The sequence below is a fragment of the Bos mutus genome, chromosome 26, assembly GCF_027580195.1.
Source record: "Bos mutus isolate GX-2022 chromosome 26, NWIPB_WYAK_1.1, whole genome shotgun sequence".
In the NCBI taxonomy this organism is placed as follows: domain Eukaryota; kingdom Metazoa; phylum Chordata; class Mammalia; order Artiodactyla; family Bovidae; genus Bos; species Bos mutus.
The window spans coordinates 18,708,497-18,723,279 of record NC_091642.1 but is presented as its reverse complement, the minus strand read 5'-3'; the positions used below and the strand labels follow the sequence as shown (position 1 = coordinate 18,723,279).

At 40.1% G+C, this 14,783-nt stretch overlaps 1 protein-coding gene across 5 annotated transcripts in view; it reads left to right on the top strand.

The window, feature by feature from the left end:
- VTI1A (vesicle transport through interaction with t-SNAREs 1A) overlaps positions 1–14,783 on the top strand; it is a 369,166-nt gene that overhangs the window by 328,563 nt on the left and 25,820 nt on the right. The gene's annotated exons all lie outside the window — the stretch shown is intronic.

The following is a 14,783-nucleotide window of genomic DNA, read 5'->3' as shown; positions in this document are numbered from 1 at the left end:
AGTTTTCTGGATATTCTGGCATTTGTCTTCTGGTCCTTTCCCAGGGAGTGCTGAAGTTGCGTTAGATGTTGCCTGTTTTGCCATTTAACTTACAGAAAGAATGCTGATAGAAACAGATAGGAAGTATCTTCCCAACCCAGGGGTCAAACCCAGGTCTGCCGCATTTCAGGCAGATTCTTTACCAGCTGAGCCAAAAAGGAAGCCCAAGAATACTGGAGTGGGTCGCCTATCCCTTCTCTAGGGGATCTTCCCGACCCAGGAATTGACCCGGGGTCTCCTTCATTGCAGGCGGATTCTTTACCAACTGAGCTATCAGGGAATCCCATTGATGGTAACAGGTCCCATAATAGTCTTGTTACTCACATTATGCTGGGAAAGTGACCTTTGAGATCCATGACTTGGAAGTACTAGTACTTGGATAAGTACCACCTCATTTTTAACTAAGGTACCAAGACCATCATTTCCAAGTTGTTGAATTGAAGAGCCATGGGGCTCCATGAAGACAGGCGCTTGTGAGGAGTTGTTTTTATGTTGTTCTGCTGAAGCCAAGAGCCATTCTTACCCTCAGTCATCCATTTGATGAAGAACGGTATCCGGTATGAGTGATGCCCAGATGTGCCAGCGTGAACCAGTGACCCACAAATAACTCCAAACCCTCACGTGACCCAATCCAGATTGAAGACAGATCTTCCACAGAATCTTTGTTTTTTAAACAAATTTCATTGTTCTGTACAGAACCGAGGTTTGGTTTTGGGTGTTTTTTTTTTTTTTTTTTTTTTCTGTTCATTCCTATTTTACTGAAAGAATCCTTGGCAAATCTATGGCATGAACTAAAACTTGGGAGAGTCTTTAAAAATTACCTGTGGGATGAGTCACATTAATGAAAAGTTCAGAAGCAGAAGCAATTCAGCAGGTAGCAGTCTTTCAGGAAAAAGAAAAAAACAACTTTTGTTGCGAGTTTAGTCAGTATTAACATACAACTTCTGAGCAAAGGTGAACCCCTGCTTCCTTCGCTGGGAGACCCAAGTGACTTGTTCATTGGACATATTTTGGTCCAAATGAAGAAATTTCTGTCTGATCTGCTTAAGTTCAGTCCTGAGATACAAGCATTTTTTGACAAATCAAGATGGCCTAAGAGTTGAGGAGCCCTGGCACAGGAAAGAAATATGCTAAGGGGAAAAAAACCTAATGATAATCTAAGTTGATTTTTAGAATGCTTTCAGATTCTCAAAGAAGGTGTTTTTGTTTGGGTGGCTGTGGAAACCTCACATTTGCCTTATCACAGCTTGAAAGGGAAAAAGAGGGAACACACCAAAGAGTACACACATTTGAGCTGATTTGGATGATTCTACCAATACTCATCTCAAGGTTTTCAAGGATGGAGGCCTGATATTTTTGGTATTATGTGCTCTTCTCAGTATCAGGGCTAGTCAGAATCATCTCAGATTCATAAAAGACGGAAAGTAATAGATTCGTATATTTTCTAAATGCTGAGAAGTCAAAAGGAGTCGTGTGGGAACTGGTAAAACTGTGGCTGTGGCTGGACTTTGACACAGAGAAGAGCATGGCAGGAATACTACCCTTGTGAAAGGACCAGTGATTTTTCTGTTATCAATAAGACAAGTCTATTGTGAATGTATGTTCACTCAGTTGCGTTCGACTCTTTGCGATCCCATGGACTATAGCCCGCCAGACTCCTCTCTCCATGGAATTTTCTAGAGTGGCAAGAATACTAGAGTGGGTTGCCATTTCCTCCTCCAAAGGGATCTTCCTGACCCAGGGATTGAACCCTTGTTTCTTGAGTTTCCTGCATTGGCAGACGGATTCTTTACCAGCTGAGCCACAGGGAAGCCCCTGTCGTGAATACGTCTTCATAAGGGAGAGTGTTCTCCTTTTGCCTCATGGGCCAGGTTATTCCAAACTCATATACACTCACAAGACCAATCATATAGGACTGGCCTATATGCTACCATATAAGTTAGACCCAATTTTCAGGCATTTCAGATAAGCTGGGCTTGATTTTAAAGAATATCCTGTGGTCTGCTAGCATGTGCTCACCTACTTAAAAAAAAAAAAAAATGACCATCTAGGAAAATATTTTAATAGTCAAATCTTCTTCAGCAACTACAGCCAGCATCCACTTTGCATCAGTTTATGCTTTTGTGTTTCCTGCATTTTATGATTTGGAATAATCTGAAAATAGGTGTCTGAAGGGTTACTCACCTGACAGGTAAGATTGGAAAGAGAAAAATACCTATATTTTCAACATGACTATGATATAGAAGCTGTCAGGCTTTTATAGGCACATTCCCCACTTACAGTATGCTGTGTTGCCAAGGGCTTCTCTTTCTTCAGGTTTCTCGTGGACTATTTTTCTGTTACAAGCAACTTATTACTTTTTTGGCTCTGAATTGCTGATATTAATTATTTAATTCTAAACTGAACTGAACTGAAACTTACTTGTATGCCTGGCATTTCGATCATTGAGGATCTGGATAATGTTGTGATCTTGATGGAAGATGAATTTAGCAATTTCACCTATAGTTTGTTCAAATGCAAGCACTTTATTTCAGAATAAACATTCAAACCTTTGGAAACACAGTGTCGAGGTAAGTCCATATTTCTCCTTTATTCCCAGCTGAGGTTTTCTATAATAGCCAACATTTACCACATGTCATTCATGTCCCAGATATTAGCTGAAGAACTCCATGTACATGTACATAGTCTCAGTTAATTTTCATGTTAACCATATGAAGTATATATTGTTGTTCCCATTTTATAGATTCAGTTCATCAGTTCAGTTGCTCAGTCATCTCCAACTCTTTGTAACCCCATGGACTGCAGCATGCCAGGCTTCTTTGTCCTACACCATCTCCCAGAGCTTGCTCAAACTCATGTCCATTGAGTCGGTGATGCCATCCAACCATCTCGTCCTCTGTCATCCCCTTCTCCTCCTGCCTTCAATCTTTCCCAGCAACAGGGTCTTTTCTAATGAGTCGGCTCTTTGCATCAGGTGGCCAAAGTATTGGAGCTTCAGCCTTAGAATCAGTCCTTCCAATGAATATTCAGGATTGATTTCCTTTAGGATTCACTGGTGGGGATCTTAGGGCCAAGCTATTTCTGCCCAATGCATGATTCTCTCCCCAGAGCCACTTATCAGGTTGGCCACAATTTGGTCACATCTTCAGTGTGATCTGAGGCTTTACTTGTCCTTTCCTGCCTCTTCCCCACTTTGTTGTCATGTCAGATCTGTGTGACAGCCTGAAGCCTTCCCCTCCCCAGCCCTGCCTCCTCCCTTTGTATTTTTCACAGGTGGTACCCTCCACTAAACTTCTTTCACTCCTAACTCAGTTTTAGCATCTGCTTTCCTGAAAGTCCCAACTTACACAAGTTCCCTCTTGTAGACCCTCCTACTTTCATAGCTGCCCCTTTTCTAGAACTTCACAGTGTTGTGGTCCTTACTATTTGAAACTGTATGCTGTGAGCTCATGATTGTTCAAGCCTGTAAGCTCCATGAGGAGAGGCACCTGTCTGATTGCCCATCTTTGCATCCCCAGACCCAGGTGTCTTGCCTTTTACCCCAGAGTAGAGAGACTTGGTGGAGAAGGCAATGGCACCCCACTCCAGTACTCTTGCCTGGAAAGTCCCATGGATGGAGGAGTCTGGTAGGCTGTGGTCCATGCGGTCACTAAGAATCGGACACGACTGAGCGACTTCACTTTCACTTTTCACTTTTATGCATTGGAGAAGGAAATGGCAGCCCACTCCAGTGTTCTTGCCTGGAGAATCCCAGGGTCGGGGGAGCCTGGTGGGCTGCCATCTATGGGGTCGCACAGAGTCGGACACACATGAAGCGACTTAGCAGCAGCAGCAGAGAGACTTGGGGCTTCCCTGGTGGCTCAGTGGTAAAGAATCTGCCTGACAATGCAGGAGATGCAGGTTTGATCCCTGGATTAGGGAGATCCCTGAAGAAGGAAATGGCTACCCACTCCTGTATTCTTGCCTGAGAAATCCCATGGACAGCGGAGCCTGGAGGGCTACAGTCCATAGGGTCTCAAGGAGTCAGACATGACTTAGCAACTAAACCACCACCACCACCAGAGAGACTTGTGCTCTGGATTGCAGCCAAATCACTTTCCACCCTGCTCTGGGCTTGCTGGGCCCTGGGTGTCCAGGGCAGCTTTACTGACCGCAGCCAATTGAGTGTTGAGACTGTCACAGCTGCTCTGGGATTGGGATGGGGAGACCTGACGCTGGCTTGGAAAGCTCACCAGAAAAGGATATAGCGATGCGGTCTGCATCGGGCCAGTCCCTGTGTGAAAGCCCTTTGGCATCTTTTTTCCTTCATGGAAGTGTATGCGTGTCCTTCCTCCTTGAGGAGAAGATAAGGACTTAGTGCTTGCAAGGCCTTCTGCGTAAAAACATCTGTATCCGATTTTCCCCGTCTCAGCGTGTTAGTGAAGGCCTGCTAAAGAGCAGCATGTAGTTGACAAGACTCTCATCAGAAGGTGTCACTGCCATCAGCTGGAATTACAGTGGAGCTGTGAGAGCCGGTGCCCTAGCCAGATGCCGGGCCAGGTAATTACACTTGGTCTCCCTAAATTCCCTCCGGACTTCTCCTCGGACACGTATCTTCATCTCTGCCCTGACCTGCTAGGCAGTGTTTGCTAAGAGCCTTTCAGCTGCTGCCATGGTTCATTCCAAAAAGGGATGCGTTCCTGAAGGACCACTTGTCAGGGGTTTTGTCAGGGAGATTCCTGTTTGGGAGAGGGGCTGGCCTGGCTAGATGGCCCCTCAGGCCCCTTCCCCTTCCTTCTCTTTTTTTTTCCTACTTTTTTTTTATTATTGTTATTGGAGTCCCCTTCCATTTCTGATTCTGTGGTTCAGGGATTGTTACCCTCAAAATGTAGTGTTTACAGAACTACTGAGAGCCTTGTAAATGGATATACTGCCAGATCAAAAGGGTAGAACATAGTAGGAAAGATGTTTAAATACACACACACCAAACAAATCTGGGTATCCCTAGGACCCAGAAAAACTCATGGCTCTATTTTCTCTCTCTAGTACTTTTTGAAGCCATAATTAAGTGAAGACAAAAACGTGTATACATTGAATGGAAGGCGTGTAATCTTTGGGATAATTCTGATGTAATTAACACAGCAGAGCTGCATTAAGGCCAATAGGCAATGAGTGGAATTTTCCAACATTGATTAAGCTGGACTCGAAGAGAAGTGAGTCTTTGTCTGCCAAATGAAAACAACTTTCGGATATTTAAATTCAGGTTGGAAATTGGTTTGAGTAAGGGATGTTTAAAGCACAGCTGTTCAGGAGCTAAAAACATATGAGTATATATGTGCATGCTTACGTGCACACACGCACACACACACACACACACACACACACCCTCTGCCGCCTCTAAAAACAAGTTAGCCAAAGGTGTACATTCCTTCTAAGTTCTCATGATCAACAGATGTAAATGTTCACGGTGTTCGGATGAATTATGGACCCTAATGAGATTTCAATACTAGGCAAACAATAAAAATTTATGCATTGCATAGTTGCTGTGGCCTTTGGCTCCATGGCTAGTGTTCCACCCTTTCAACAGCTTCAGTAATATAATATCCAGCTGGCTCTGGAGGTAAGGAAAATTCGAGGGGTGAATTGCAATTGTGAGAAATTATTTGATGGATTACTTTGTCAGAGTAATGCATGGCCTTGGCATAATTACCGTGGCCACCTTAACCCTTGAGGCAGGTGGTGACAAAGGCCCACGGGGCCTAGGTACCGAGCCGATCCCCGCTCGCGCTGCTCGCTCTTCTCGTCCCCAGTGTTCGTGCAGTCCAGGCTCTCACGAACGAATGCCGAACAAGCACATTCCTGTCCTAACACGCCGAGCGATCGGGACAGTTCTTTTTCCAAGAACTGTTGTCCATGTCAGGGTGAGAAGAGTCAAACAAAAGGCAGACCGACCTTGAAATAAAATGGGGCGAAGAGACGGAGAAAGATGCTGGCTATCTTTAAAGCCATGCTTAGTTTAAACACAACGGCAGACTCAGGCACATTTTCTCTGTCTCTCTCTTTATCAATTCAGACCTTGAATCTAATGGTTGTCTGCCTTGTCCTTTATAATGTTCAAGTCTTAGGATGTGATTAATAGCAGAATCCCCGGGTGTACGTGTCAGAGACCACATCTGTAGAAGATCTTCCAGCTTACTTCTTAACGCTAGTTGTAGTTTGGAGCCAGAAAGTAATTCCCATTTTGTGAATGAGAATAACCTCTTATGCACTAATATAGCTACACCCAGCATCCGCTCTGGGGGAAAGAAGTTGGCCTATAGGCTAGGGCAGCTCGCATTTCAGCATTCTGAAGTTCTCCTTGGCCTGGCTTTAACAAGCGAGAAACCGCACCCGCCCATGTCATGGTTTTATTATGATAACAGAAATATATTTGCAGCATGTTGACAAACTCACTTGGAGTAAACAGAGTCGTCTTAATTGTAAGTTCTAATGTTTTAATGCTAAATCGGGCGATAAGTCAATGTTTCAATTTGGCACCGCCAACCACATGTTCTCCAAAAATAGCCTTTGACACTTTTTAAAGCAAGTCGGTGGTGTACTTAGCCTGTTCACAAAAGGCTTCATTCTTGTCTACAGATGACAAACCTCCGCTTCATCCCTAGCAGGCCCAACTCCAGTGAGGCTAGAGAAAAATAGGCACTTCCCCTGCGTCAAGGCATTTTTCCAACCCTTACTCTCGTCAAAAAGGAACGATTTTGAAGTACATGGAGAAAGTCTGCCTAGGAAAAGCTATCTGGATTCTCAGTTAACACACCCGCCCCCTGAGTTTCTTTTAAAAGGTCCGTATTTCTGCATAGCTGAAAACATAGATTCCACCCTGGAGAGATCGCCGGGCCGTTCATGTTACACTCTGAAGCCATGTGTTTTCATATCGTGGCAAAACCCAAGATGTAGGCAGATCCCTGGGCCCCTGTTGGCTTTGGATTTTAGTCTTCTCATTGTTCTCCACTGTAAACTTATACAGAAAAAGACCTCTGCGCCCCTGAATATAAGCACGGCCGGTAATGTTTTCCCACAGATGCCAACAATGTAGATAGGCAAGACCTCAGAGTGGTGGGAAAAGGGGCAGAGGTCCAGGAGTGCAGTGGCTGGGAATGAAGGGCTCGCCAGGTGCCCCAAGGGCCCTCCTGGAGTCGCCACTTCCCTGAGGGGCTTTGTCAGCACGATGACCATGGTGGCCGAGGCAGCGAAGCCCCTCCACAGCACAGGCAGCCTCAGAGCTTCTAAGACCCTACTCAGGCATACAAAGGGGTGGTCACAAAAATAATAATACCAGCCTTTTACTTTTATATGGGCTTCCCTGGTGGCTCGGTAGGTTAAAAAAAAAAAAAAAAAAACCCTTCTATGCTGGAGATCCAGGTTCTATCCCTGGGTCGAGAAGATCCCCTGGAGAAGGGAATGGCAACCCACTCCAGTGTTCTTGCGTGGAGAATCCCATGGACAGAGGAGCCTGGTGGGCTGCAGTCCATGGGGTTGCAAAGAGTCTGACACAACAGGGCAACTAACACTTTAGAACTTTTATGTTGGCTATGTGCTCATCACTTGAGATGGTTCATCTCATTTAATCCTTCCTACAACCCTGTAGGATTTCCCTGGTGGCTCAGTGGTAAAGAATCCACCTGTGGTACAGAAGATGCAGGACACCTAGTTCGATCCCTGGGTTGGGAAGATCGTCTGGAGGAGGTCATGGCAACCCCACACCAATATTCTTGCCTGGAGAATCCCATGGACAGAGGAGCCTGGCAGGCTGCAGTCCATAGGGTGGCAAAAAAGTCAGATACAACTTAGCAACTAAGCAACAACAACAACAGTTTACAAAGGCACAGTGATCTGAATTAAGGAGGAACAAGTTCTTATGCAGAAGGCACATTGCACCCTGGGCTGCAAATCCGCTTACCTTTCAGCACGGCCTCCTGTACCCTTCTGGGCTCACAGGCTCTTGGCTCTCTGTTCCTTTCCTCCAGATTTGTAGGCCCCGCCCTGCCACTTATACGCATTAAATGTCAGAATACTGGGTCTTGTTTTCCACTAGACTGCAAGCTTCTTGAGGACAGTGAACCAGGTCTGTTTCATCTCATTCTCTAGTATCAAGCACACGATGCCTGGCACATGACAGGTGAAATTTGCAGAGCTGAATAAGGGTCCATGATAAAGATATTTGCAAATAATCAAGGCACGGGAATATGTTGATTTTTAAATGAAAACCCAGATATTTATCTTCTTTCTCTACATCATTCATCTGTGTATCAAATATTGATTGACACCTATCATATGCCAATATATAATATGCTGCAGTCCATGGGGTCGCAAAGAGTCGGACACGACTGAGCGACTGAACTGAACTGAAATAATATGCCAAACGCTTGAATGGGTAATGGGGACGACAAAGACCAAGACAGACTTTAGCCTTGCTTGCTCTTACACAATTCCACTTCACAGAGGAAACAGTCAAGAAGCAAATAATTACAGATTGAAAGAAATAGAGGTTGCTGTTACCACGAGGGGAGGCAAGAGATTGGGCTCCTTCAATCTGGAAGACTTATGTTCATATTTCACTGCTAGTATGCCATCTCCCCTAAAACCAAAATAGCTATTTGTTGGTCTATGGACTATTTAACAGCTTTATTGAGGTATCATTTGTATACTGTGAAATCTACCCATTGTAAGCATACAGTTCAATGATCTACAGTAAGTTTATAGAGCTATGCAGGCATCACCATGATCTACTTTTAAAATATTGCTATCACACCAGATATTGTGTCCTGCCTGTTTGCATTGAGTCAATCCCAGTTCCTGCTCCCAAGCCCCAAACAGCCACTGATCTGATTTCTAGAAATTTCATATAAATAGGATCATACACCATAGTCTTTTTTTTTTCAATTTTTTAAATTGGAATGTAATTGTTTTACAGGGTTGTGTTAGTTTCTGCTGTACAACAGTGTGAATCAGCCACATGTATACACACAGCCTCTCCCTCTCGTCTCCCTCCCACCACCCCCCACGCCACCCCTCTAAGTCATCACAGAGCTCTCACTGAACTTCTGCCCGCTGAGCTTCTTTCCCTTGACATAATATTTTTGGGGTTTAGCCATACTGTCGCAGGTACTAGTAGACTGTTACTCTTTATTGCTGAGAAGTTTTCCATTGTAAGGCTGTACTGTGTTTTGTTTATCCATTCACCAGTTGGTGGGCACCTAGATTGTTGAATTTTTGGCTGTTATGAATACGCTGCTGTGAACATTTGCACAAAAGTTTAAATAGGCATATGTTTTCGTTTCTCTTGAGTAGATGCATAGGGATAGAACTGTTGAGTCATGTGGTATGTGTATGTTTGTGGTATGTATATGTTTGACTTTTTTCTTTTAACTGCCAAACTGTTTTCCAAAGTAGATGTACCATTTTACATTCCCACCAGCAGTGTGGAGGACTCCATGTCCTTGGTATTGTTGGTCTTTTTGATTAGAGACATTTAGTGGGTATGCTGTGCTATCTTATTTTAATTGGCATTTTCCTAATGACTAATGAGATTGATCATTTTTTTCATATGCTTATTAGTCATGTGTAGTCTGGTAAAGTGTATATTCAGCTTTTTTAATTTTATAGTTTTTTAATTGGATTATTTGTCTTCTCTGTGTTGAATTTTGAGTTTTTATTTTTATGCTCTTGAATAATAGCCTTTTATTAGATATATGGTTTGCAAATATCTTCCCATAGATTGTGGCTTGTCTTTTTACTTTCTTAATGGTGACTTTTGAAAAGTAAAAGCTTTTAATGTTTGTAAAGTTAATTTATCCATTTTTTATTTTATGGATTGTACTTTTAGTGCTTACCTCAGAAATCTTTGCCTATGCCAAGGTCACAAAGATGTTCTTCCAGAAATTTTATAGTTTTAGTTTCTATATTCAAGTCTATGTTCTATTTTGAATTTTTATACATAGTGCAAGATAATGATCTAAGTTTATATTTTTTAATATGGATATTTAATTCTCCTAACAGCATTGAATTACCTTGGATCTTTTGTCAAAAATGAGTTGGTCATAAATGTAAATGTTTAATTGTGGAAATTTGCATTTTGTCTATATCAATTTGTATATTGATCTATATATCCTTTTACCCATACTACACTATCTTGATTACTCTGGCTTTATAGTAAGATCAAAATCAGGCGATGTAAGTCCTCCAATCTGTTCTTTTCCAAATTGTTTTGGCCACTCTAGTTCTTCCCATTTACACATACATTTAAGGATCCATTTTTCAATTCCTGCCCTAAAAAGCCTACTAATATTTTGATATGAATTGCTTTGAATTGCCATCTAAACAATATTGATTTTTCCAATTCATAAACATGGACTTATTCTCCATTTATTTAGATCTTTAATTTTTCTAGCAATTTTGGTAGATTTCAGTATACAGTCTTATTAAAGTTACTCCTAAGCTTTGTACTCTTTTTGATATTAAGTTTTCTTAATTTTATTTGCATACTGTTCATTGTTAGTATGTAGAAACACAGTTGATTTTTGTATGTCCATATTGTATCTCACAAACATGCTAAACTCATTTGTTAGTTCCAGTAGCTTTTTTGTAGATCTCTTAGGATTTCCTACGGATAGAACCATGTCATCCAATACAAGGTTGAATAGGAGTAGTAAGGACAGATCTTCTTGCCTCCTTCCCAATCTTACAGGAAATCATTCAGGCTTTCATCATTAAGTATGCTGTTAGCTATAGATTATGAATGCCCTTTATCAGGTTGAAGAAGTTCTCTTCTATTCCAGTTTATTGAGAGTTCCTATCTTGAGTAGGTATTGGATTTTGCCAAATTTTTTTCTGTGTCTGATAAGATGATCATGTGTCTTTGTCCTTTATGCTATTAATGCAGTGTATTATGTTAGTTGATTTTCATATGTTAAACCAACCTTGCATTACAGGGATAAATCCTTCTTGGTCAATGTTTTAATCATTTTAATATGTTGCTGGATTTGATAGTAGTTGTAAAAGATGTTGGTGTTATATATTCATGTTGGGTGTTTCTCTTCTTTGTATAGCTTTTGTAACGGGTTAATGCTGACCTCATGGATGAGTTGGGAACTGTTCTCTACTCCTTTATTTTTTAAGAGAGTTTATGTAAGATAAGTATTTTTTCTTTAAATATGTGATGGAATTAATTATTTAAGTCATGTGGTACTTGGATTTTCTTTGTGAGAAGATGTTAAATTACTAATCCACTTTATTTACTTGTCATAGGTCTAATCAGATTTTCCGTGTCTTCTTAAGTCAGTTTTCCTGATGTGTTTATTTCTGGGAATTTGTCCATTTCACCTAAATTGTCTAATTTTTTGGTATAAAGTTCAGAATATTTCCTTATAAACTTTTTAATTCTTATTAAATCAGTAGTGATGTTCCTCTTTCATTCTTGGTGTTGGTAATCATGTCTTCTTCCTTTTTTTGGTCATTCTAGCTAAAAGTTTTGTCAGATTTGTTGATCTTTCCAAAGAGTCAACTTTTGGTTTCATTTATTTTCTGTTTCCTGTCTCATTGATTTCTACTCTAACCCCTTTTGTTGTTCAGGCCTTAAGTCATTTTCTGCTCTCTGCGACTCCCTGGACTGCAGCACTCCAGGCTCCTCTGTCCTTCACCATCTCCTGGAGTTTGCTCAGACTCATGTCCATTGAGTCGGTGATACTATCCAACCATCTCATTCTCTGTCACCCCCTTCTCCTTCTGCCCTCAATCTTTCCCAGCATCAGAGTCTTTTCCAATGAGTCAGCCCTTCACATCAGGTGGCCAAAGTATTGGATCTTCAGCTTTAGTATCCAGTGGACATTCAGGGTTGATTTCCTTTAGGATTGACTGGTTTGATCTCCTTGCAGTCCAGGGTATTCTTAAGAGTCTTCTCCAGCACCACAGTTCAAAAGCATCAATTCTTTGGCACTCAGCCTTCTCATGGTCCAACTCTCACATCCGTGCTTGTATGCATGCTAAGTCGCTACATCCATACGTGACTACCGGAAGAAACATTGTTTTGACTATATGGATCTTTGTCAGCAAAGTGATATCCCTGCTTTTTAATATGCTGTATAGATTGGTCATAGCTTTCCTTCCAAGGAGTAAACATCTTTTAATTTTGTGGCTGCCGTCACTGTCCACACCCTTGATCCTTTTTTTTTTCCTGTTTGTATTGGGCTATTTGTTCTTTTTCTAATTTCTTAATGTGACAGCTTAGATAATTAATTTGAAACTTTTTTTTTCCAAATTAGGCAAGTAAATTTTCCACTAAGTTCTGCTTTGTTACATCCCACAAATATTGTTATTGTTCCATTTTGACTTGTTTCGAAGCATTTTATAATTCCCATTTTAATTTCTTGTTTGACTCATGGATTCATTAGAAATGTGTTACTTAATTTTCTAACATTTGGGGATTTCCCAAATTACTTTCTCTTGTTGTGGATTTCTAATTTAGTCCTGCTGTGATTGGAGAACATACTCTTTATTATTTAAGTTCTTTTTAATTCACTGAGGCTTGTTTTATGGCATATATGTGGTCTCTGTTGGGGGATTTTCCATGTAATTTTTAAAAGAATGTGTATTCCGCTGTCATGAAGTGAGGTGTTCTATAAATGTTGATTAGGTCAACTTGGCATAAAATTGTTGAAGTCTTCTGTATCTTTACTGATTTTCTGTCTAGTTATTCTGTCCGTTTTCTTAGACCAGAGTACTGAAAGCTCCAAGTATAATTATTAAACTTTCTGTTTCTCTTTTCTTTCAATCAGTTTTTGCTTCATGTATTTTGAGACTTGGTTGTTAGGTATTTATATGTTTATAAATATGCATTTCTATTCTTAATGCATTGATTCACTATATTTATGAAATACCCTTCTTTGTCTCTGGGAATGTTTCTTGTCCTAAAGTCCATTTGTCTGATATTAATACAGACATTCCAGCACTCTTAGAGTTCCTGTTTACATGGTGTGCGCATTTCCTTCTTTTAACTTTCAACCTATATGTGCTTTTGAATCTAAAGTGTGTGTGTCTCTTTCGATAGCATATGTTCTTACAGACAGCATAAAGCTGGATATTTTTTTATCAGTCTGACAATCTGCTCTTGATTGAATTATTTAGTCCAGTAACATTTGTATGATTTTTTAATCTAGTTGGATTTATGTCTGCCATTTTGTTGTTTGTTTTCTATATGCCTCATATCTTTTTTGTTCCTCTCTTTCCTCTTTTCTGTTTTCTTTTTTAAAATAGATATTTTTTTGTATACCATTTTCATTTATCTGCTGATTTCTTGACTATATTTTTATTGTTATTTCCTTAGTCTTATCTCTAGAAATTACAATATATATTCTACCTTTCCACTGTCTACTTTATTTTACTACTGACTTAGTTCTAATAAAATATAGCAAATTTATTCCAATATGGCCATTTTTCCCCTCTTCCTTTGTACTATGATTGGAAAGTCTGTATATATTATAAACCAAACAATACTGATTGTTGTAATTATAATTATTGTTTATGCAATCTTTATATTCTTTAAAGAAATTAAGGGAAGGAAAGAGAAGGTATATATTTACACAATCTTCTATATTTACCACATATTTACCATTTCCAATGTTTTTTATTTCTTTCTCTGGATGTGAGTTACCATCTGGTGTCATTTCCTTTCAGCCTAAAGGACCTCATTTAGTGTATCTTATAAGGCTAAAAAAAAATCTCTCATTCTTTATCTAGCAATGTCTTTATGTTGCCTTCATTCATGATTAATGCTGTTGCTAGATATAGAAATATATATAGATTTATATATATATAAATTATATATATAAATATAGCTTCTGGTAGACAGGTTACTCCCACACTCACCTTTTTCCCACTCTGAATATGTTGTTTATCTGTCTTCTCCCTCCATTGTTTCTGATGAGAAGTCAACTATCAAACATAATGTTGTTTGCTTGTACATAATGAGTTATTTTGTCTTGCTGCTTTCAAGATTTTCTCTTGCAGCCATTACTTCTTCAAATATATTTTTCTGCCAACTTCCCTCTCCTTTCTCCTTCTCTTTCTCTCTCCCTCTCATTGTTCATGTGTTGATATGCTTGCTATTGTTACACAGATCTCTGAGGCTCTGCTGAGTTTTCTTCAGTGTTTTTGGTCTTTCTCCTCTTCAGATTGGATGATTTCTATTTGCAAATGTTCAAGTTTACAGATTCCTGTTCATTTAACTTATTGTATTTTTCAACTGTAAAATTTTTATAATTCTTCTTTCTCTATTGAGATTCTGTATCTATTGAAGCATTGTCATCATAGTTTCTCTTAACTATTTCCTTAAAAGGAAATATAGTTTCCTTTAACTGTTTGACTATGTTATACTAACTGCTTTGAGGCCCTTGTCTGCTAAATCCAACATCAGAGTCACCCAGAAGCAGTTTGTATTGACTGCTTTTCCCCCTGAATATAGATCATCCTTTTTCATTTTTTTTGTCATGTCATGTAATTTTTTGTTGACAACTAAATATTTTAGATGGTATATTGTAACAACTCAGGGTTCTGATAGTTTTAATTAGCTTGCCTAAACATAATCTGTAGGATCTATCTCGCCTGCAGTCTGCTCAGTTGTCGCTTTGTTTTTTTAATTCTTATTTTTATTTCATGAACCTGGCTTCCTAGGAGTGGCCCGTTTGTGCACATAGCTTAGTGACCAGCCAGTG